Here is a 25,940-nt window from a genome sequence, read left to right as displayed (position 1 = left end):
CTAAGGCACAGGTGGAGGAGGTACATTTTAAAAGGAGGCAGGAGATCTCTTGAGATATACCTGGGAAGGATTGGAGAGTCAAAGAGGGAGCAGAAGGAAGGTGGGACTGGAGAGGTAAGAGGAGATTTTAGGCATACCATTCATTCATCCAATCATATTTATTAAGCACTTACTGTTTGCAGAGCACTGTACTAAATGCTTGAGAAAGTACCTTACAGCAATAAAGAGTGACAATTCACTCCTCATGGTTTTGATTTTATCCATGAAATAAATGGCAAAGTTGTTAGGGACAAGGGATGGGGGAGGCAAAGGGACAGGGGGTTTGAGGAAGGTGTGAAAAGTCTAAAACTGTTGTCAGTGTCAATGGGCATAGGAGTCAGTAAGGAACTGAATTTCAATGATAAATGAACAGATACTTAAAAGTGTTTGTGAATCAAAAATCTTCTTTTGACTCCATAGTCTGCATGTGATTAATCAGACATAGCCTCGTATATGAAATAGAAAGCTTTTCTAGAAGAATAATTTTTTGAACTTTTTAATGGAAAATAAATTATTACCTTTGAACTGTACCGCTATATAAGAATGTTAGATTGTGCACATTAGTTATGAACGTTTCCATTGATAAATGGAAAAAAATCTGCTGAGAATCTGCTAGTTTTTACGCAGGCAGGGTGGAAATATGACATATTTGATAGTGAAGTCTAGTGGCAAGAGAACAGGCCTAGAAGTTGGAGGATCTGGGCTCTAATCCCAGCTCTGCTGCTTACCTGTTGTGTGACCTTGGAAAAGTCACTTCACTTCTTTGTGCCTCAGTTCCCTCATGTGTAAAGTGAGGATTCAAGACCTGTTCTCTCTCCCCATTAGACTGTGAGCCCCATGTGGGACAGAGACTGTATCTGACTTAATTGTCTTGTATTGATCACAGTGCTTAACACAGTGCTTGACTAATAATAAGCACTTAAGTTTTTTATTATTATTATAACATATTGCCTCTATCTTGTACTTTCCAAGCTCATAGTACAGTGCTGTGCACATAGTAAGCACTCAATAAATATGATTGAATGAATGAATGAATGCATGGGTCCAAGTACGTATTTCTTTCGAATGTCTGAATCCTCAGAAATATCAGAACACATACACACACACACACACACACACACACACACACACACACAAATAAAATCCTTTACAGTTGCATTTAAGAAAGAAAAATCCATTAGATGCCTCTTCTCATGTACCAGTACACAGTGATAAATTCCAGATGGACGGGGCATCCACATAATGGTAATAATAGTAATAATAATGGTATTTGTTAAGTGCTTACTATATTTCAAACATTGTTTTAAGTGGTGGGGTAGATACAAGGTAATCAGGTTGTCCCATGTGGGGCTCACAATCTTTATCCCCATTTTAGAGTTGAGGTAACTGAGACATAGGGAAGTTAAATGACTTGCCCGAGGTCACACAGCTGACAAATGGCAGAGCCGGGACTAGGACCCTTGACCTCTGACTCCAAAGCCCGTGCTCTTTCCACTAAGCCATGCTGCCTCATGACTTACTGGAACATCCAGAGTACAGTCACGATTGTCCAAAGGAACTATCCCAAGCACAAGGATATATTTCCTTTTTTTAATGGTTTTCCAGGAAGGAAGTGAAAGATTTCATGCCCAATCATTAAATTGGTGGCAGCATTAAGCTTGACTTGAGGCCAACACTCATAATAATGACGATAATACAACAACTGTAGTATTTAAGTGGTTACTATGTGTCAAGTACTGTACTAAGTGCTGGGGTAGATAACAGATAATCAGGTCCCTCATGGGGCTCACAGTCTAAATAGATGGGAGAACAGATATTGAATCTCCATTTTTCAATGGAGGGGACTGAGGCACAGAGAAATTAAGTGACTTGCCCAAGGTCATGCAACAGGTAAGTGGCCTTAAAACCACTGAGATTAAAATGGAGGTTCTCTGACTCCCAGAGCCATGCTCTTTACACTAGGTCATGCTGCTGTAGAAGGAGAGGGAGGAGCAGGAGGATTAGGTAAAGACTCTGAACCTATTCCACAATCAATCAATCGATGGCATTTATTGAGCACTTACTGTGTTCAGAGTACCATACTAAGAGCTTGGGAAAGTATAATACAAAAGAGTTGGTAGGCATGCTCCCTGTCCACAAGGAGCTTACAGTCTACAACTATTAAAATAAACTATTAAATTACAGATAGGGGCAGTGGTAGAGTAATAGGACATTTAACCTGTGTGCTGTGGGGCTGTGGTGAGTATCAAAGTTCTCAAACATCAATGCTATTCCCAAATAGCTGGGTATGGCAGCAATTTTCATACTGCTCCAGATACTGGACGAGTCAGTCTGACCAGGCTATCCCCTCAATAGCATCCACTGAGGTACCACCATAATGTCTGAATGGTTGCCATCTTTACCGAGACCAGAACAAAAGGAAAGAGCAAAAACTGATTTAAAATATGGGTCATAGGTAAGATAAAAGTTAGAATTTTTTGAGTGTAAAGGTTACTACCTCTGGAATGATTGACTGATGAAGATTTCATAATTTCCTGCCTGAAAGATATTTGAGAAAGTGATGGCTATTCCTTTAGCTGGGTTGATTTAGGTGCATCCTCCTGGAGGCAGGAAGATGTCCAAACTGACTTGTGCTACAGTTCTCTATGTGGAAATCTATAGAGTGGATTCACCTCTGGAGAGTCAGAGTGCATTCTTAAATAATTCCCCAGTTTTATCTTTCCTCTGAATCAGAACCACTTATATTTTGATTCTTACAGAGTGACAGCTCACTTGAGAGTTAGTGAATGTCTCTCCTTAACCATCTAAGATTGAAAGAAACAAGCACTCAATCCCATACTATACAATGCTAAGAATTCTCATATCCCATCCCTTCCAAGCCTTGACAGGCCTTGCTATGAATGTTGTTCTCCTGAATAGAGCCCAGTGCTGCTACCAACTTGGCCTCCATTTAATTCCTTCATCTGCATGCACTTGAATTGGAGCTTCTGAGCTGAGCTACAGTAGATTCAAGGCAATGAGAAAAGATGAATCATAATAAAATAATTCCAAAGTCAGGAAATGAAGCAAGATCACAGTGATGAATGCCTTCCTTTGTTCATTTCCATTGTTAATTTTGGCACAGTTGCCATTTTAGGAAAGTCAACTTGAGAATAGAAAACTTCATGTTGTTCTTTTCTAAAAATAAGTGAATATCTGAGTACAGGCCAAAGCTCCCATCCAACTCCCACTGAAGTCACAGAACTACTCAAAAGACTGTTTCCTTGTTTTGTTGACAGTGCTTTCTGAGAACACATTTGAAGCATAAGCAAGAAGGCTGGAACTTGGAGAAATCTAATGTGAGAATATCCATCTCTAGGAAAATATTTGGAGAAAAAAATTATGAATAATTATGACAGGTGTCATATTTGATTTCCTCATAAGAGTAGTTACAATTTCTGCCATCTGCTTCATCCCACTCTGGAAAAAAAGGCTTTATTTGTATATTGGAAGATTATAATGAAACTTTATATCTACTAATGGAATCTCAGAAATAAAATTAGCCAAATCTCTAAACTAATGCAGTTCAACCACATGACAGAATGTGCTTATGCTGTACTAAATCTGATTCAAGATCAGCAGATGATCATTTTTATCAAGATGGAGAATGTTGAGCTGTCTTGGAACCATGCTAGTTTATTTCCCACTCAGATTTCTATTCAAAGTCAGGAGAAATCCAGTTAACCTGATGATTTGAGACTGAGACTAGTCTACATAATCAAAAAAATGTGGACAAATGAACATAATTGGGTTTGGCTAACTCAGATAGGCATGCACTCAATTTTGCTTAACTTTTATTTTGATTATCCAAGTTAATCTGGGTATTCCTAACTCATTATTGAATAATAATGATTTGAATAATCAGCTTTCTAATTTAATCATCAGCATCATCAATATCATTGTTAATTTTAAGCACTTGCAAGATATTCCAAAGAAGTGCAGAATATGATCCCTGTCCCTAAGAAACTCATAATCTAATGGTGAAGACAAGCACACATAAATTGGCAAATATGCAGTATACTGCAATTTGATTTCATTCCTAAATGATTACTAGAGTTTGTGTTTGTAATGACTGTTAGGATATGAAAAAGGTCCCATGGTCTTTTACATAAGCACAGCCAGGTTAAAAAAGATATATATTTATCGATGAAAGAACTCCAAAATTCAAAGAAGAAAAACATAAGTTAGATTTTTCCATCACTCTTTGCCTTTCTGTTTGGCATTAGGATGAAGGATGTTTAAAATTGAAAATCAGTCAGTAGTTAAGAAGCTCACACTAATCAATACACTCATTTTCCATGCATTTTTCCCTTCTGGCAATTTAACATTGGAGTCTCCTAATTTTGTCACATGAATCTTGACATGCTATCACATTGAAGCAGCGTGGCTTAGTGGAAAGAGCACAGGCTTGGGAGTCAGAGGTCGTGGGTTCTAATCCCGGCTCCGCCACTTGTCAGCTGGGTGACTTTGGGCAAGTCATTTAACTTCTCTGTGCCTCAGTTACCTCATCTGTAAAATGGGAATGAAGACTGTGAACCCCACGTGGGACAACCTGATGACTTTGTATCTACCCCGGGACTTAGAACAGTGCTTGGCACAAAGTAAGTGCTTAACAGATACCATGATTATTATTATTTTGGCAAAGTCACAGCCTGTAGAGACCAGGAGGAAGGGGAACAGAGTGCCAAGGTTATGAGATGAGAAAAAACAGGAAAGCAGATAGCTAGAAGAAGGATCATAAGAAGTAGCCTCCACATACACTAAGCCCATTCCCTTTCCCTACTGGCCTTCTCTCTCTGCAGGACCTTTCAGATATAGCTGCAATTTCCAGGACCCCACTTGCTTCTGATTCAAATTCTGATGAATTAAAATGCAGAGTTCACTTGAAGATACAATAAGAAAAAGAAATGTGAGAGAAATCAAGAGGTGTACAGTAGTCCTTTGGCATTGGGAGTTTTTTTATTCGCAGTTGTGCCAATCTGCAGTTGGGATGGACCCAAACTTCAAGCTGAGTGGTGGCTATCAATCATATTTATTGAGCACTTACTGTATACAGAGCACTGTACTAAGCACTCGGGAGAGTACAATATAAAAATAAACAGGCACATTCCCTGCCCATAACAAGCTTACAGTCCAGAGAGGGAGACTGCCACAACCCCTGCCCTCAATGTCTGCAGTCCTGTCTATTCAGTGACCACCCCTACCCTCCATCCTATCACGGTAAAGGCCAGATGGCTGATAACTGTTGAATAGACTTTTTCCATCCAGTGCAGGTGGTATTCACAATTTCATCTCTTTTGGGGTGATTTTTCTAACCCACCCCCCATGAATACAGAGGGACTATTGTACTTTGAAGAGGAAAACAGGGAGTGAAAAACAGGATGACACAGAAAATTAAGGGAGAGATGAAGGGGTGACAGAAGAACACAGAGAAATCAGACAGGGGTTGTAGAGGTAGAGAAAAACACCTAAACAGACACCCACAATCTGTTAGAGACTTATCTAATGAGAAGTCCTAGTTCCTGAAGCAGTAGCCATGATAGTCTTGCCTTGTCTTATGCCATCAAGTCATGTATGACCCATAGCGACACCGTGGACACATCTCTTCCAGAATGCTCCGCTCTCCATATGCAATCGTTCTGGTAGTGTAACCATAGAGTTTTCTTGGTAAAAATATGGAAGTGGTTTACCATTGCCGCCTTCCATGTAGTACACTCGAGTCTCCGCCCTCGACTCTCTCCCATGCTGCTGCTGCCCAGCACCGGTGAGTTTTGACTTGTAGCTGATTGCTTTCCACTTGCTAGCCACTGCCCAAGCTAGGAATGTAATGGGTAGGCCTCTGCTTGACTCTCCCTCCTGTAGCCAAGACTGGTAGAGTACTGGAAACTCTCCAGTTGTGACCCTGAGAGGGTAGCCATGATAGTAGGTAGATGAAATAGTGGTTACATGTGCAACCAATGACAGCATTGCAGCTCATTGTCCAGAAATTCCTGCACGGGAAATGTCACACCTAAAAGCAGGGCTGGGACTCCACCACAGAGCAGCAGTAAAGGAAGGTAAGTGAAACTGAAGCAAATTCTTCCACTAGCTGGTCCATTTCCCACACCAACTCCTTTGGGTTCTGTGCTGAGATACTGTTAGAGACCAAAGTGACAGCTGCAGCTATAAGTTCACTCGCCTTCATTTGTCATTGCTTCATGTGAAGGTTCTCTCTTTACGTATCAATCAATCATATTTATTGAATGCTTACAAGTGTGCCGACCACTGTACTAAGTGCTTGAGAGAGTACAGTGCAAGAGAGTTGGTAGAGACGTGCCCTGCCCACAATGAGCATGTCAGTTCCTGACAGTGCGTGGGTATGGGTGTGAGACTGTGGAAATCTAAATGAATGTGTCTGGGTGTGATGGTGGTGGTGGATTAACTAGTGCACAGGGTGGGCGGGACGTGGTAACTATCTAACAGCAGAAACTGGTGGTAACTATCAGTCAAACATTTCCTGAATCAATCATATTTATTGAGTGCTTACTGTGTGTAGAGCACTGTACAAAGCACTTGGGAGAGTATAAGTGTTGGTAGGCATGGTAGAGTTGGTAGACATGTTCCCTGCCCACAAAGAGTTTATAGTCTAGAGGACTGTATAGCCACATGGCCCTAAAGGACCCTCAGTCACTTTTTCCTCTCTCTCAATAGCTGCCGTTTCTCCATTCCTAGTCTTGATTTACATTAACAAGATGCTTAAAACCTAGGGAAGAAAACCCATCAATGCCTTTCCCCTTTCTCCTTGTGGGAAGGGAATGTGTCTACCAGCATTGTTGTATTTTACCCTCCCAAGTGCTTAGTACAGTGCTTGCGAAGAGTAAGAGCTAAATACAATTGATTACAGTGCTCTGCACTCCATAATAGTTCAATAAATACCATTGGTCGATTGATAGGGAAGATTGGGTGGAGACTGGAAGAATTATGCTGTAGCCTAGGAGGCATGCAGTGAGTGAGTCTCTTATAGGAACCACTTCTCAGTGCTCTAATCCACCCAGTTACTCACCACCTGGGTCTATCTCCAAGACAAGCAGATCACTTAGGGACAGTGATACCTCCAAACACTTTCATGTGTATATATGTATATGTCATTATGTTTTACATAAGGACATCAATGGGTGGGGGAAGTTTATTCAGATTGTAACACTTGAATTTTCAGGGAAATAAGTACTTAGATTTTGATTTGTTACTTTGAGTGATCCTTTCATACATTGGTCCCCTTGTCAGTTAGAAAATTGTCTGGATCCTAGTATGAAGCTAGGTCTCATTACAGACACATAGCTTGGTGCTGATCTGAATTTCACTTTTGTATCCAGGTGATCTGGACTGAATTTAAGCAAAAAGACTTGGTTTTCACTAAGGGGATATCTTATTTGCATCTCATTATCAAATGGAATTTCAGACTTTTTGTATAATGCAGATTAGTTCCTTTTCCAGCTGAGCTAATGGTCCCATTCCTCTTGAGCCCTGAATGTTGGAAGCCAAATCTTGTCAGTTCCATTCCCCACTGAGGCATGGGTATAGTTATTGGCTGACCTTACGTTGGGCATATCTATGTGGGCCATGACTCGTTGCAACCAGGGCAAGAGAGGAAACACAAATGAAACACCAAGCAAGAGTCAAATCACCAAGCAAGAGTCAAATGAAGGGTTGGCCTTAAATCTTTCAACATTGGAAGGTTCCTGATGCTGGGGAATATTTCCTCATCGTAGTTTGAATTTTCAGGCAAGGAAAGAAAACAGCAGGGAACACAGATCTTGAAAAGAATCCAGCTCTTTTAGATCATGTATGAATCCCTTTTATTTAATTAGTATGCTAATTAATATGATTTGCCATTCGTTTGAACTCTTCGGGAAATCCATGAATATATATCAATGCAGAGCTGGTTTTAGTTGTCGTGATGCATTCTGAAAGTTAAAGAAAAGAAAAATTTGTTGTGGGTGACAATGACTAAACTATTAAAACTTCTTGACATTGCATATTTTAAAAAGTGAAACACAGTAATAATAATAAAAACCCCTTTGAAATGATTGTCATTACCAGACTATGACTTAGTCTTATGACTAGCACACATCATTGAAATGACTGTAGCTGTTAGTTTGCCCTCTGTATTTTTCCATCAGGCTCTTTGCAAACAGCAGCAAGCATAGAGCAAATATGTAGCCTATACAAAGTAGCATTTGCGGTAAAAGAAATGTTCAAGATTTTGGTGATAGTACCCTCCAGCTGTACAGTTTGAATTTAGCCCAGATGAATTTTGACTAAAATGTTCAACGTAACTCTATCCAGGTATTAATAACTGGTTATTTATGGCTGTCGTGTGTGTTACCTTCCTGTTATGACAGAACACTGATCAATCCACCCAGCTATTTCATGAAACAAATCCAAGGACTGAACTGGACTGTTAACTCCCCTTTACATCTAAGCTGCTTAAACTATCCAACATGTCATGCCACTTCATGCCAAAGAAAGCAAGCTAAAAGTCAACCCACATATCAAATGAAGAGGGTATTCCAAATGAAGAGGTTACTAACATCAAACTTCAAAATAGTCTAGTCTTTGGGCCCATTAACAATTCAACAGTAATCTCCCCATCTTGAGTTAGACATAACCTTAGGTTTTTTTTTTTAATGTCTCTTTTTCTGTGCAATAAAGATAAAATTTAAAAATCCATTCCAAGGTGCATCACCATTCATTTCAGGAAATAGTAGTTAATTCCCATTTGTACATCATACTCTATTTATCTCTATTTATTTAACTCTCACTGTAAGCTTGTGCTGTAAGACATATCCATTTTGACAATGTTTTCAAATTTAATTTGGAACTTCTATAACTTATGCTATTTGCAACTTTTTTCAGTCTGTACCTTTTGCTATAAAATTGGAGTATTTACCATGATCTCAATATCCTAGTATCAGAACTCTTCAAGAGTAATTAAATAAAAAAGGCAAGGCAGGGAAAAATGCAGGTATTAAAAGACAGAACTGCCAGAGAAAAATATTCTTGAGAAATGTTTTGTGTTTTATTTTAAACTTCCCCAGTTTTTCAATCAATCTAGGTCACAGTGAAATCAATAAAGTGTCATCACAGTCTTAGAGAGCCCTTCAAGTGTGTTAGAGAAAAATGAATCTGAAACGTAAGAGAGTTTGATAGCTACAATGAGATCAGTATACACATAAAAGTACTAACAGGCCACTACAGTAGTTAAGGTATTATAAAATTACCAAACCAAGAACAACAAACTTCTCCATGTCCTTATTCATATGGATCAGTTGGGCAAGTCACTTAAACTTCTCTGTGCCTCAGTTCCCTCATCTGTAAAGTGGGGATTAATACAGTGAGCCTCAAGTGGGACAGCCTTGATTACCTTGTATCTCCCCAGCACTTAGAACAGTGCTTGGCATAGAGGAAGCGCTTAACAAATACCAACATCATTATTATTATTATTATTATTATTATTATTATTATTATTATTTGTTAAGCGCTTACTCTGTGCCAAGTACTGTACAAAGTTCTGGGGTAGATACAAGATGATCATCAGGTTTGACACAGTCCCTGTCCTAGATGGGACTCACAGTCTAAGTGGAAGGGGGAACAGGTATTGAATCACCATTTTGCAGATGAGGAAACTGAAGTAGAGAGAAGCGAAGTGACTTTCTCAGTTCACCCAGCAGGCATGTGGTGAAGCCCACATCCTCCCCCTGGCCTTGAATGCCCTCCCTCCGCACATCCGCCAAGCTAGCTCTCTTCCTCCCTTCAAAGCCCTACTGAAAGCTCCCCTCCTCCAGGAGGCCTTCCCAGACTGAGCCCCCTCTTTCCTCTCCCCCTCCCCATCCCCCCCACCTCCTTCCCCTCTCCACAGCACCTGTATATACGTTTGTACAGATTTATTACTCTATTTTACTTGTACATATTTACTATTCTATTAATTTTGTTAATGATGTGCATCTAACTTTACTTCTATTTATTCTGATGACACTTGTCCACATGTTTTGTTTTGTTGTCTGTCTCCCCCCTCTAGACTGTGAGCCCGTTGTTGGGTAGGGACCGTCTCAATATGTTGCCAACTTGTACTTCCCAAGCGCTGAGTACAGTGCTGTGCACACACAGTAAGCGCTCAATAAATACGATTGAATGAATGAATGAATGAAAGCCGGGATTAGAACCTAGGTCCTCTGACTCCCAGGCCCCTGCTCTTTCCACTAGGCTACATGCCTTGTTTTTATTTACAATACAGATTTTTGGGATTGACTAAATATATAATTCAAGGAATCCTTACATGGTTTTTTCACTTTTTAAATTAGGGTAAAAACTGGGTTGCTTCAAATATTTGGGGTTTTATTTTTGCCTTTATTATCATTAGTCACATGCAGCATCTCCATAACATATAGTATAGCTAATATTTCTTTGGTAACATCACTCTTCTGCATTTACACATGAAGTTAATGGCTAAATATATGCTCAGCATGATAACTATTTGTTGCACACATAGCCACATTGACAAGCTCTTGTTTAATAAGGATATTGTTTTGGAGTTTTTGGTTAATGCAGAGAGAAATAGATAGTCACTGGAAATTTTGAAGGACTGGGCTGATGCAATTAGCTTGGGAAAGGTGGAAGATAACACCAACAGAGAGACAAGTTTCTATTTGACCAGTGAAAATGGAATGTTTTTCTTGGATTGGAGGCTTGGTAAATGTTTTGACTCCCAGGGGCGGGACTGAAATGACAGGCTTACCACAGTTATTGAATGCAAACAGGCAATTTTTGTATGGACACAACGGGGAAAGAATTCTTGGTTGAGCCACTGGCACGGGTCAGCCCCTGAGGAGCAGCTGTATTTTTTTTTTATTTAATGCATTCCCTTACCTTTTAATGTGAATAGAGATTTTGGGGAACAGATTTGGAAAATGCATTGTATTTAAAGTAATCAAACAGTCAATCTTTTTGAATGCTGTGTGCAGAGTGCTACACTAAGTGCTTGGGATAGTACACAGCATGGTTTAGTGGAAGGAGCCCAGGCTTGGGAGTTAGAGTTCATGGGTTCTAATCCTGGCCCCACCACTTGTCTGCTGTGTGACCTTGGGTAGGTCACTTAACTTCTCTGTGCCTCAGTGTTCTGATCTGTAAAAATGGGGATTAAGACTGTGTGCCCCACATGGGACAACCTTGTATCTACCCCAGCACTTAGAACAGTGCTTGGCACATAGTAAGTGCTTAACAAATGCTATCATTATCCAGCACTTAGAACAGTGCTTGGCACATAGTAAGCACTTAAATACCAACATTATTATTATTATTATTATTACATTAGAGTTGATAGATACTATCCCTGCCTGCGAAGACCTTACAACCTAGTAGGTGAACAAATCAAAATGCATGTCAATTTCTTCATGACAAGCTGTCTTTGTTCATGCAGCCCCAAGATATGGTGGCCTATGATACAATGCTGAAATAGCTATTACTCTCATGCCTTTTTTATCACTAAGAATCTTTTTATTTAACTGATTTTTACCCTACTATACCTACTGCATGTTGTTTGCAAAAATGTTAAACAGCTGTAAATGCTACTGACTGAATCACAGAATCCCACTGAAGTGAAACTCTATTTGGTGGGTTGTAGTTCTTGACAGATATTTATCAAACCATAAATCCACGTGTGTAATATACTCAGACAATAGCATCCAGACAAGTGTCCTGTTAAAGGCCAACTTCTCTAAGAGAAGACTTGGATAGAGTACCAAGAGAGTATTTTTTGGTTTGTTGTTTGCAAGTGAGGAATAGTCTACCAGAGGAATGTGAGCCTCATATGGAAGAGAAGCATTGTCTGACCAGATTATCTAGTATCTACCTCAGTGCTTCATAGAATGCTTTTTATTTTCTTTTTAAATTGTATTTGTTAGGTGCTTACTATTGCACCAGGGACTTCCTTAAGCAATGCGGTAGTTATGAGGTAGTCAGGTTGGACACAGTACATGTCCCACGTGGGGCTCACAGTCTTAATCCCCATTTTACAGATGAGGTAACTGAGGCACAGAGAAGTTAAGTGATTTGCCCAAGGTCCCACAGCAGACAAGTGGCGGAGCTGGGATTACAACCCATGGCCTCTGACTCCCAGTCCCATAGTCCCATGCTTTAACCACTAGACCACTCTGCTTCTCGTGCTTGGCATGCAGTATGCATTTAACCATTATTATTACTTATTATTATTACTATTACATTGAGGTGAACACTCAATAACAACTATTTCAGGACCCCACATCCACAAGTCAGCTTCACCTCTGAATTTTTTTCCTACCACAGTGTTTGCTTTACTACTATGCACACACATTAGGCCATTTGTTATGTGTTCCTTTTACTTCCCCTTGATAGATTTATCAGAATACTTTCCCTTTGGATTCGCACAGTGAATAAAACTGGAAAACCTCTGGGTAACACAATAGTCACCTTAATTGGAAAATGCCTAACAACACATATGTTCCCAACACTTTCAGAGATTGAGGAACTTCTTACAATTTTTGGTTCCCATGACTATCATAGCTTTATACTAGTTTTGTGTTTCTGTGTTCTCAGGATGGCTTTGCTTCATACTTTCTCTCCTTAAGGCTTCAGACTTAGTAAGGTAGACCTTTTGGAAATCATTGTTATTGTCACCATCATCAACATCAGTAACGTACTATGAATCTCACTTGTAGACAGTATTGGACTTCTGAGAAAATAAAAAATATCTCTATTTCCCTAACTAGACTATTGCCTTTTTTTCTCAAGTCCTAATTTTGTGGGGACTGCACATTGAGTCACAAGCGAAAAAATTTATCAAGGCATTTGTTTTCCCAACAATATTTTCCTCAAGAATGTTTTTTAACCTCAACTACCTTCATCACCCTCTGCATATCCGCCAAGCTAGCTCTCTTCCTCCCTTCAAAGCCCTACTGAGAGCTCACCTCCTCCAGGAGGCCTTCCCAGACTGAGCCCGCTTTGTCCTCTCCACCTCCCCATCCCCCCCACCTCCTTCCCCTCCCCATAGCACCTGTATATATGTCTGTATAGATTTATTACTCTATTTTACTTGTACATATTTATTATTCTATTTATTTTGTTAATGATGTGCATCTAGCTTTATTTCTATTTATTGTGATGACTTGACACCTGTCCACATGTTTTATTGTTTGTCTACCCCTTCTAGACTGTGAGCCCTTTGTTGGGTAGGGAAGGTCTCTATATGTTGCCAACTTGTACTTCCCAAGCGCTTAGTACAGTGCTCTGCACACAGTAAGCGCTCAATAAATATGACAATGAATGACTGAATGAATGGTGCATTTTTATTAATCAAAAAACTTTTTAATCTCACTACCTCAGCAGACCATGACCCTGAATGACAATGCACCATTTAGGCACTTATATAAATGATGCTTAGATGCACATGGATGTGTGTTGTTCTCCCAGAGAGTATTTCACTCAGCCAGATTTATCAGAAGAGCCAGCTCAATATATATTTTTATTTTTTATAGTAAATGCTTTTTGGAATACAGTCTGATCAGACTCTTAATCCCTATCCAAGTATTTGGGGCATTTTAACTCCTCAAAGCAAACTTTTTTATTTGTTTTATTTGTCTCCTCACTATAATTTGATTTTTTTTTCAGTACACTCAGTTACAGAATAGCATAAATGTTCTCCTGTATTCATTTATAGGTGTGATATTTTAAGCCTTCATTTTCAGGGCACGTTAGCATACTCTGATTTTTTTTTCTATGTCTATCATAAAGCAATCAGTCATAATTATTTTCTATTGTACTCTCCTATGTGCTTAGTACAGTGCTCTGAACACAGTAAGCATTCAATAAATTTGATGGATTGATTAACTAGACAAGATCGAGGCACGGTGAGCATGCTGGCTCTAGAGGGCAAAGTGTATGAGGTGGGCTGTAGAAATAAATGAGGTAAGATAGGAGGAGGCAAAGTGATTGAGTGTTTTAAAGCCAATCGTAAGGAGTTTCCGTTTCATCTGGAGGTGAATGGGCAACCCTTGGAGATTCTTGAGGCATGGGGAAACATGGACTGAATGGTTTTGTAGAAAAATAATCCGGGAAACCGAGTGAAGTATGGACTGAAGTGGGGAAAGACAGGAGGCAGGGAGGAGGGTAGGACAGCTAAACAAGTGGAACAGGAAATATGTAAAACCTGATGAATAATGGAAGATATCTTCTGAAAATCAGTGAAAATCTTTCCACTTATAAATTTTTCTTCTAGGCCATGTTTTTTCTCCCTGGGTTTTCATTGATTCTTGGCTCCAAATACGGACCATTACTGGTTGATGTTAAATTTAAAGAAAAGCAAGGTGATGCACCAATGAAGCCATAACCACAAAGAAAAATCTATATTGACATTGAACCAACTGTTGTCACAGAAATATGTTACTTAGAGAGCACAGTGATCAATGATGCAGCGATAGACGAGGAGATAGAAAACTGAATCAAGAAGAACAGCACATCCTTTAAGAGACTGTGAGAGTATGGTGGCAGCATGGCATCAAACTCCTGGCCAAACTAAAGATCTATCAAGTTGTAGTACTAGCAAAGCATCACTACACTTGGGAGTCCTGAACCCAACAATGGTACCACATAGGGCTACTAAAGCCATTCCGCCAGCATCATTTACAGGCCTATGGCAAAACAAAATCACAAACAATGAAGTTCTGGAATGTAGTCAGTCCCCCAGCAATTAATGTATGCTCACTTTAACACAGTTACTCTGGGTGGGAGACGTGAGGAGAATGAGCCGCAGCAGGATTACCAAATAATTCATTGAATTCATTCAATCATATGTTTTGAGTGCTTACTGTGTGCCTCTGCACTGTACTAAGTTCCTGGGAGAGTACAATATAACAATAAACAGACACATTCCCTGCTCACAGTGAGCTTACAGCCTAGAGGACAGCTGTGTGGGGAGCTGAAATTATGAAACTGAACGTAAGGAAACATTTTAAGGATATGGTAAAACAAAGCCTCAGAATGCTACATCCCAGCTGTAAACAGGGAGTTAATTGCTGACAGTATGGTGGACTGGTATTAAGAAAGGAGTGGCTGTGAGACAAGGAGGCAAAAGAGAAAAGAATGCCAGTACTGCAAAGACTAAACATGACAAAACAGTGAGGCACAGCCTTTTTGTGTGCACGACGTGGCCAGGACAATTATATATAGATCTGGAGAAGGTCAACTATATAGATATGGAGAAAGTATATAGAAGACTTGGATAGGGTATCTACCCCAGGGCTTTTTTCCCGTCTTTTTAAATGGTATTTATTAAGTGCTTACTATTGCACCAAGCACTGCTTTAAGCATTGGGGTAGATACATGGTAGTTAGTTTGGACACAGTCCATGTCCCACATGGGGCTCACAGTGTTAATCCCCATTTTACAGATGAGGGAACTGAGGCACAAAGAAGTTAAGTAATTTAACCAAAGTCACACAGCAGACAAGTGGTGGAGCTGGGATTAGAACCCAGGTCCTTCTGACTCCCAGGTCCAACTATGAAGGACACATATATAGATCTGGAGAAGGTCAAATATATAGATATAGAGAAAGTATATAGAAGAACTGCAAAGATGATCAAGGAGATGAAATAGTTTTTATAAGGGGAGGTTCTGAATAGATTTAGACTCTTCAGTGTGACAAGATGAAGGTTAGACAGGGAATGATTTAAGTTTACAAAATCATTAAGATGGTAGACAAAGTATACCCAGAATTGTTGTTCAATCGGTCATATTTACTGGGCACTTACTGTGTGCAGAACACTGTACTAAATGCTCCTGGGGGTAGAATATAACAGAGCTGGTAGACAAGTTCTCTGCTCCTAGGGAGTCTACAGAGGGAGATTACAGTCTAGAGACTAAATTTGCAGTCAGGTCTAAATCCCACAACACCAAGACAGTGAGCGGTGTGGGCACTGTGGGCAGGGATTGTCACTCTGGATTGTTTTATTCTTTCCCAGGGCTTTTTGTAAAGTGCTCTGCACACAGTAAGTGCTTAATAAATATGATTGAATGAATGAAAGATTAGAAGGTACTCTTTGAAGCTGAATCCAAAACAAATAGCAGGACACACTTTTTTACATAACCAGAGCTTTGCATATAGAATTAATTTACTTCAGCAAAAATAGCAGTAGGCTCAAGAAATGTTCCAAAGAGTTTAGGAAAGAATAATGCCTGAGCGATTCATTGCAGATTCTTTGAGGAAGAAGATAAATTAAAAGTCTCAAGAAGGGTTTAGAAGGATTTGTGGTAAATATATCTATCTGGTTTATTGGAAGGATCAGTTAAGGGATGTTTACATCCCTAGCTGTACTCTATTCTCAACTCTTCCAACCTCCATTTCTTCCCTCCCCAAATAAGACAATAGCAGCTTTCCCCACATTCAAAGCCCTCCTCAAATCCCATCTCCAACAAACTTGCTCTAAATAATTTCCTGGCACCCAGAATCATGTCATCCTTTCAGCCAACTCTAATACTTATGAACTTATTTACACCCTCCTTTGCACTCATGTAGATACGTCTGTTCAGTTTATTCATTTTCATCACTCTGGTTGTAAATATATTTGTTTATTTCCTGTTGGATGTGAGCTTCTCTGTGAGCAAGCAACAAGTCACGTAATTATTCTATACTTCTCAAGTGCTTAGTCTTAAAATTATTGTTTTCATAATATTAACCATTGTTATCATTATTATTATGATATTTGTGAAGTACTTACTTTTCCCAAGCACTGTACTAAGTGCTGGGGTTGATACAAAGTAATCAGGTTGGATTATCACTCTGCTGTTAGTAGAGTATACAAAATGGATGCTCAATAGAGCTTAGAACAGTGCTTTACACATATTAAACACTTAATAAATACCATCATTATTATTATTACTGCTATTACCATTAATACTGCTACTATTGCTATTACATACTTAGAACAATCAGCGTCAGTATAATCTTCCAGACATCCTATTGCCACTTTCTGAGTAGAATGTCGGACGATTTGAGTGACCCAGTGCATTACTTCTTATGGTTTATTTCACTGGGATTTGGGGAAATAAGTTCTTATTTTTGAAATTATAGGGTGAAAGAGATGGTAAAGAGAAAATAAATTGAATTGAGTTATATTCTTAAAGCTACTTAGATGTCAAGGAAGGGAGCAATCACCCTATTCCTATTGCTTCAAATATCTCACTCTGTCAGTGACAAAGTACGAGGCTGAGAGGAGCACTGGTTTGACCCAATAAAAGAATTTCATATGGAGAAATACTTCATCTGTAACCATTTCAACTCCAGAGGTGTGGAAGGCCTATTGTGAGTGAAGCTCTAAAACTCTTAGTCATTGTATGTTCAGCACACCATTGTAAATAATCACAATAGAGATACCACTCTACAACCAATGTTTACAGGTCCAGGTGGTGCCCAGCCAATAGTAAATTGAGATCAGTGTTACCAAGGAGAAGCAGCGTTGCTTAGTGGAAAGAGCCCGTGCTTGGGAGTCAGAGGTCATGGGTTCTAATTCCGGCTCCGCCACTTGTCAGCTGTATGACTTTAGATAAGTCACTTAACTTCACGGTGCCTCAGTTCCCTCATCTGTAAAGTTGTACTTCAACTTGTACTTCCCAAGCGCTTAATACAGTGCACTGCACACAGTAAGCACTCAATAAATACGATTGATGATGATGATGATGGGGATTAAGACTGTGAGCTCTACGTGGGACAACCTGATGACCTTGTATCTAACCCAGCACTTAGAACAGTGCCTGGCACATAGTAAGCACTTAACAAATATCATTATTTATTATTATTATTATTATTATTATTATTATTATTATTATTATTATTATTATTATTATTTGCCCCCAATTAGTGTGCAAAGCTGGTTTTGGTGGAAAAAGAACTAATGAACATTTCCAATGAACCTTTTAGCACTGTTTATTAGCAGGGCCTCCTATGCAGCTTTTGCTGATTGTTGTTCAGATCTTGAAACCCTATGTGGCTGAAAGAGCTGTTATTGCAACACTTCTGAATGCCCTGCTGGCTTGGGAAGATGGAAGATTGAGATTTGAAATTGAGATTTACCTCATGGCATTATTTTAGAAGCACCATTTTTGAAATAGTCATTTCTATAGTCATTTGTAACACAGCATGATTAATGTGCATGGTACATAGATGAGTGAAAGTTGAAACTGTGTATTATCAGCTTTATGGTAGGAGTTGTAGGAGGCAAGGAACAAAGTAATGATAATTATTTTGAACAATCTTTAAACACAGCATAGCTGGTTCTCATCATTAAATACTTTTCTATGGTTTCAAAAATCTATTGTCAAAAATCAGAATGTTTTAGAAAAAAGAAAAACACTAAAAAAGTATAGTTATTCCCCAAAATTAGGGCAAGCAAAATGACCAAGCTTAGAGGTAATTATTCCTAGGTCATTATCAGAGTGGTATTTGAAAATAAGATTGGTGTCAGATGTAGTAGTCTCAGAAATAGAGAAAAATGATTTTCTTTTGTATCTAAAATGAATTATATTAAATTCAATACAGTTGCTGCATGGATCACTACTATTGTGCCTACTTATATAATTGTACTAGCTGATTGAATAGAGCACTATCTGCTATCACAGATCTACAATGACTGGTTTTTAATTTGTTTCAACTCAAAGAGGACATTTATTGCTTAGGACATATTTCCTTTCTAAATATTATTTAATGAAGCATCAAAATTAGCATTTCATTATATTTAAGTAGCACGAGCACAAAGTATTCAAGTTCATTTACTCTGGAAAAAACGATTCTGTTATTTTCACATTGCTAAATTATTAGCATGTTCATGAGGCTGAGAATGAAAGGTGAAGTTTTCCATAAAACAGTAACAGTAATTGTAATAATAATGATTTGGTATTTATTAAAGCTTACTATGTGTCATGCTTTGTTTTAATTACTGGAATCCAAGATAGGTTGGACACAGCCCCGTCCCACATGGGGCTCAAAGTGTAAATGGGAGGAGGAACTGGTATTGAATCCCTATTTTACACATGAGAAAATATGGGAATTATAGACTCACATACATATTACATGAATTGATTGGGCTTATTTTGGGAAGTACAAGTTGGCAACATATAGAGATGGTCCCTACCCAACAGCGGGTTCACAGTCTAGAAGGGGGAGACAGACAACAAAACAAAACATATTAACAAAATAAAATAAATAGAATAGTAAATATGTGCAAGTAAAATAGAGTAATAAATATGTACAAACATATATACATATATACATACATACAGGTGCTGTGGGGAGGGGAAGCAGGTACGGCGGGGGGAAGAGGAGGAGGGGGAGAGGAAGGAGCGGGCTCAGTCTGGGAAGGTCTCCTGGAGGAGGTGAGCTCTCAATAGGGCTTTGAAGGGCGGAAGAAAGCTAGCTTAGCGGATGTGCAGAGGGAGGGCATTCCTGGCCACAGGGAGGTTGTGGGTCGGGGGTCGATGGCGGGACAGGCGAGAACGAGGCACAGTGAGGAGGTTAGCGGCAGAGGAGTGGAGGGTGCAGGCTGGGCTGTAGAAGGAAAGAAGGGAGGTGAGGTAGGTAGGAGGGGGCGAGGTGATGGAGAGCCTTGAAGCCGAGAGTGAGGAGTTTTTGCCTGATGCGTACGTTGATTGGTAGCCACTGGAGATTTTTGAGGAGGGGAGTAACATGCCCAGAGCATTTCTGCACAGAGATGATCCGGGCAGCAGCGTGAAGTTTAGATTGAAGTGGGGAGAGACAGGAGGATGGGAGATCAGAGAGGAGGCTGATGCAGTAATCCAGTCAGGATAGGATGAGAGATTGAAACAGCAGGGTAGCAGTTTGGATGGAGAGGAAAGGGCAGATCTTGGTGATGTTGCAGGGATGAGACCGGCAGGTTTTGGTGATGGATTGGATGTGAGGGGTGAATGAGAGAGCAGAGTCTAGGATGACACCCAGGTTGCGGGCTTGTGAGATGAGAAGGATGGTAGTGCCGTCAACAGTGATGGGAAAGTCAGGGAGAGGGCAGGGTTTGGGAGGGAAGATAAGGAGCACACCACCTAACATGGCAATGTTTCTTCAGGAGATCAGTAGCTTTGCTTCAACAGTTGGACTTCCACCTCTTGCCTGCCTGGCCTTCTATCTTACCCCCAATCTTTACATTTTCTCTGTATTCCTTGCTTTTCATTTGGCCCTTCTTGTACTTTCCCAAGCATTTAGTTCAGTGCTCTGCACCCAGTAAGTTTTCAATAAATATGATTGAATGAATGAATCTGGTCTTCTGCCTCACATCCTATAGCCCTAGTGGGGTTGAGTAAGACCCAGCAACCATCGTCTCCCCATCTTTTGAACCTAACTCCCTTTTTTTCCCAAGGTTATGCTACCTCAAGTAACAATAATCATAATGATAATAATGATAATAATACTATTTGCTAATTGTTTACTATATGCTAAGCACTGGGGTAGATATAAAATAGCCACATATCTATTCTCTCACTCAACATGTCATCTATATACATGTTAACTAACATCTACAGACTCCTTCATTAAAGTGTGTGCAAACGTACATGCATGTCTGTGTGTGTGTGTGTGTGTGTGTGTATGTGTGTGTTGCTGTTACTTAGAGCTGCAGGAAAATATGTATTTAGGGCATATGAAAAAAATTACTTAATCCACAACTTTCAATCTGGCCATTCTTGCTTGTTGCCTCTGAGAGTTGAGTATCTCATTATTGTTCATGAGTTTTTTTGGGTTGTTTTTTTTTTTCAGTTCCTTTACATGGTCGGGGTCTCTAGGATATTCACTCAAAAGGGAAACTAAGTAATGAAGTTATTCAATTCCTTGGAGGAAGCTCTCTGGTATGACAGGGAGGGTCTCTGAAGACTGTTTTTCTTCAGAAACTGGAAATATGATGTAGTCTTACAAAACCCTGCTGAATTATACAATTAAAGGACATGAAACCTTATAAGATTTTTCCTTTAGTCATTTTAAGATAGAAGTAAATCCATCCATGCTCCCAGGAACTCCCCTGATGTTTGAAGACAATGATTGTAGAATTCCTTGCCCTGAGGGAGATGCAGGGGAGATGTCTGTGTGATCATGCATGGATGCATGCATTTTGACCATTGTGTTTATACTGCATTGAAAATGAGCTATTAAGGTAATTAAGAGAATTGTTATAGCTCAGTAGGCCCTTGGAGAATTGGACTCAAGTTCCTCCCTGGTATAAGGAGGAAGGTAACTATTTGCTGCAGTGCTGGCATGTTGAATGCAGCAACACTCTAAACCATTAGGCACTGGGAAAATTGGGTTCAATACCCAAAAGCTTAAAAAATGCTCTAATTAACCTTATCTTAGAGGACAATTGATGGCTTGTATATCAAATACTTTAAGAAGTTAAGGAATTATTTAAGAATATAATCTTACGAGTGATATTTGGATCAATTATTTATTCTTGAGAGTCTAAGGAAAAGATGATAGATTATGTCTAAAATAACTCATTAGTAAAAGTGGATATGCATACGAGTTTTCTGCTTAAAAGTTAAGTATGTAAGTTGATATGTACAGATGTGCTATAGAGTTCTTCTAGCACAGGTTTTGAGGGGGTCCAACTCACCACTCCTCAATTCCCAGCACCTCTACCACTGCCTTCTGAGGCTGAAGTCTAGGTGAAGGGGACACTGGAGAACTTTAGGACCCAGCTTGGCTGACTGGGTGATCAATCAATCAATCAATTGTATTTATTGAGCACTTACTGTGTGCAGAGCACTGTACTAAGCGCTTGGGAAGTACAAGTTGGCAACATAATGGGCATAGGGTGATGGGCATGAGCACTCCTAAAGTGATTCTAGAGGTTTTTTCAATCTGAATTTGGGGCCCAAATCCCATGGATACATCAAATGAAAACGAGTAGGTTAGCTGGAGAAGAACAAAACTGGAGATTAGTGGGAGAAAAGAGAGTAAGAAAAAGAAAGTCAATTGTCAGGGAAACATAGGTCCAAGGGAATGAAGCAGCATGGGGCCTAGTGGATAGTGCACCTGGGAGTCAGAAGGATCTGGGTTGTAATCCTGGCTCCATCACTTGTCTGCTGTGTCACCTTGGGCAAGTCACTCCACTCCTCTGTCTCAGTTCCCTCAGCTGTAAAATGGGGATTAAGACTGAGTGCCCCATAAGGGATGGGGACTGTGCCCAACCCACTTTGCTTGCATCCACCCCAGTGCTTACTACAGTACCTGGCACATAGTAAGCACTTAAATATCACAGTTTAGGGAAAGGCTGGTGTCTCAGCCCTAGGTTATTAAAGATTGTAAAAATGTAAGAACTTTAGAAATGTCATTCCTGGAACAGACCTATCAATCAGTCCACTAATGAATGAATAGTATTTATAGAGCTTCTGCTGCATGCAGAGCACTGTACTAAGCATTGGGGAGAGAGCAATAGAGGCAGTAGACATAATCCCTGCCCACGAGGAGCCTACAGTCTAACAGGGACTCTTTAGGCCTCTGTTTTGTCTACAACAGTGGTAGCAAAGGTGTTTGGAGCAACAGTGTAATGGTTGATCCTCTTGACATCTGTACTAATATTTAAGAATGGGCTACCTAAAATCCCTAACTTTTCTCCCTATGATCTTAACTTTCCCTCCATTCATTCATTCATTCATTCATATTTATTGAGCACTTACTGTGTGCAGAGCATTGTACTAAGCGCTTGGGAAGTACAACTCGAATAATTCATCCTGGACCTCTCCTCCAGTAATTTATACAAACCCTTCTTGAACTGCTGTTTTATTCTAAGCACTTAGTACAGTGCTCTCTTCAACATTAAGTACTGAATAAATACCTATAATTGATTGACTTTCTGCTACCCTCCAGTCTATGAAGGAAGCGGGTTTTTTTCTAGTTTTGAACCACATACCTTCAAGCTTCAATGGCCCCCTTGCTCCCCCCTGCCCCCCCACCCCCGATACACACACACTCACCCAAACCACAGTTGAGTGCTTGATTGATAGACTAGGATCCAGCAGAGACTAACAAGAGTCCAGACACTTCTAAAGTGATTCCAGAGCCTGTTTTGGCAGGGATAGCAGACTGAGAAGCCCAGAAACACCACATAGTGACACCTGAAATGCAAACTATGGGCTCTTTTTATGAATGGAAGACAGTTGTGGGACATAGGGTCATGGATCCCAGACTCTAATAAACTGCAGGACACACAGTTTAGAGGCCTAAATCTAGCCCCATAGCTTTGGGGAGCATTTATAATTTGAAAGTGATCTGAGCTGGCTTTAGCATTGTCCGGCTCCTCTAATATATATTTCTTGGATAGTGAACAGCGTCCCTGAAGTGGGAGGTGTGAGAAGTTCTATGGAGAGTAATAATTAAGAGATTATAACCTTCTAGATAGATGTAATAAAGCATAACTTAAAAATTGCTTAAGATTAGATGGTACATTCTGTTTAAGCAGGTGCAGAGTACATGAAAATCCCCTCATGGCCCTCCTAACTATGTCATACACTGGTACATGGCCCTCCAGAGACCACTGGTTTAGGTGTTCATGCTCTGTTTGTTGTTATTGTTTCAAATAATCCCCGAGGCCAAATGCAGATGTAAAAGGATGGTTCTTCTTTAGAAAGTAAGGAAAGTGATCACCATTAAATAGTAATAGCAGGTTCAGAAGGGGGAAAAACCCTTACGGATGCAATATAGCAAGAATTAACAAAAGGGGAGCTAGAATAGGGATCATGGAAGATTAGTTGATAGATGAGCAGATTTGTGGAAGGAGAAGGATTTGCATCTCTACATTTCTTAAATAGGGAATACTATAAATAACTAAGTCAATCCAGTCTTTGTTTACATAGAATTTATAGCTCCAGTTGTTGCCTGTCATCAGCCTAACTAGGGATAAAATTTTCTTCAGTGGTATTTGTTAAGTGTTTACTATGTGCCAGGCACTATATTAAGTGCTGGTCACCGTATTTGGGTTTTAATTTAATTGAAAGCACTTGTTCACAAACCTACAAATATGAATTTAACAAATGTATGTAAAAACTATTTAACTTTTCTATCCCATAAAATACCCCAAAGTAATTACAGTTTTGTTTTAATATGGGGGAGGAGAGGATAAATTGTAACTTTATAAGTGCCAGAAACTTGAGAGGACAGGAAACTTTGTTTAATTGGATTTGGTGAGTGCTTACTACATGGTATTTGTTAAGTGCCTTACCATGTGCCAAGCACTGGGTAAGATATGATATAAGCAGATCAGACACAGTCTCTGGCGCACAAGGAGCTACAATCTAAGGGGAAGGAAGAACAGGTAGTTAATCTCCATTTTGAGTTGAGGAAACTGAGGCCCAGAAAAATTGTGACTTTTCCACGGTCACACATTAGGCAAGTGATGAAGCCAGGATTGGAACCCAAGTCTCTCGACTCCCAGACCTATACTCTTTTCACTAGACCAAAGTCTACAAAGCAGCCATAATTGTTCTAATATTTTTAAAGCAGTGTGTACATTTCCACATCTACAATAAATGGCATGAATTTAGTAACCTTAATTTTTCCTTCCTTCATTAATAATAAAAGTATCACTATAAAACTGGTGCATTCCTCATTTTCACTTTTCTACTTTTTCTACTACTTTTACTCTTCATACTACTAGAGGTTTATAAGAAGTGAGTTGGGTGGCCAAATAATAACCAAAAAGAGAGTAGGTTTAACCTCCTCAGTGGGATAGGAATCAATCAATCAGTCATATAATGAGAGCTTACTGTGTGCAGGGCACTGTATTAAGGGCTTGGAAGAGTACAATATAGCCAAGATGATGACACATTCCCTGCCCAGAAGGAACTTACAGTCTTTAGGAATCCATATAATTATCATCATCAACACCACCATCATCAACATACATTTTATTGGAATACTCAACTCACTATACCCACCTTAGAAGGTTTATTCTTCTTAAACTAAGTTTGCTATCACTGAGTCATTTTTATTCTTTGTGTGTGTGTGTGTGTGTGTGTGTGCGCGCGCGCGCATGTGTGTGTATGAGAAAGAGAGGAAAAAAAGATATGGAGAGCATCTGTTTCACAGCTGAATATATGTATTTTTAGATTCTAAATTCGTAGATCCATTCGTGATTATCCATTTGGAATGCATTAGATGTATGATGTTTTCTATCACTCTGCAAATGGGCAAAGGTTGTTTGTTGAGAGCCTGGAAGATCCACAATCAATGGCCAACAGGGAATGGAATTGAGAAAAGTGAATTGCCTTTCAATTGATGAACAGTGCAGCCAATGGAAAGAGCCCGGGGCCTGGGAGTCAGAGGTCCTAGGTTCCAATCACAGCTCTGTGTGACCTTGGGCAAGTTACTGCACTTTTCTGGACCTCAGTTTCCTCATCTGTCAAATGGGTATTCAATTCCTTTTAACCCCAAAAGACTAGTTTATTTCTAGACTGGAGGAAAAACTGCAGATCCAAACTAAGACAGGCTTAGGTGTTAATTCTAGCACAGGCAGTCCTCTCTGACCTCTAATCACACCCAGCTGAAAGGATCCCAGGGAGATTTGTACTGATTCCAGATCTCTCATTTCTCTCTGCCCAGCAGACATCTCAAAGATTTGCCACATAGGGAAGGAGTCTGGTCTCCAGCTGCATCTGAAGCTGATCCTACTCTGGTTCACCAGGTGCTAGAGCCCCCAAAAGTGGGGGAATAGGGAAAGAGAAGCTGCATCTAGCTACTCCTGGGTACCTCTTCACTACCTGGAATCAATCCCAGTTGGCCGATGTTGACATTGGAATAAGGCTCA

At 39.8% G+C, this 25,940-nt stretch overlaps 1 protein-coding gene and 1 non-coding gene across 5 annotated transcripts in view; one reads left to right on the top strand and one right to left on the bottom strand.

Annotated features, from left to right (window-relative positions):
* Positions 1-25,940, top strand: part of GRM7 (glutamate metabotropic receptor 7) — an 808,167-nt gene that overhangs the window by 397,242 nt on the left and 384,985 nt on the right. The gene's annotated exons all lie outside the window — the stretch shown is intronic.
* On the bottom strand, positions 5,853-5,990 carry LOC119920460. Its single transcript, XR_005448205.1, has one exon. It is a non-coding gene; the product is annotated as a small nucleolar RNA SNORA7 (small nucleolar RNA).

This window comes from Tachyglossus aculeatus, chromosome X1 (assembly GCF_015852505.1).
Source record: "Tachyglossus aculeatus isolate mTacAcu1 chromosome X1, mTacAcu1.pri, whole genome shotgun sequence".
Lineage (NCBI taxonomy): Eukaryota > Metazoa > Chordata > Mammalia > Monotremata > Tachyglossidae > Tachyglossus > Tachyglossus aculeatus.
The sequence above is the reverse complement of the archived record's forward strand: the minus strand, read 5'-3'. Positions and strand labels throughout refer to the sequence as shown.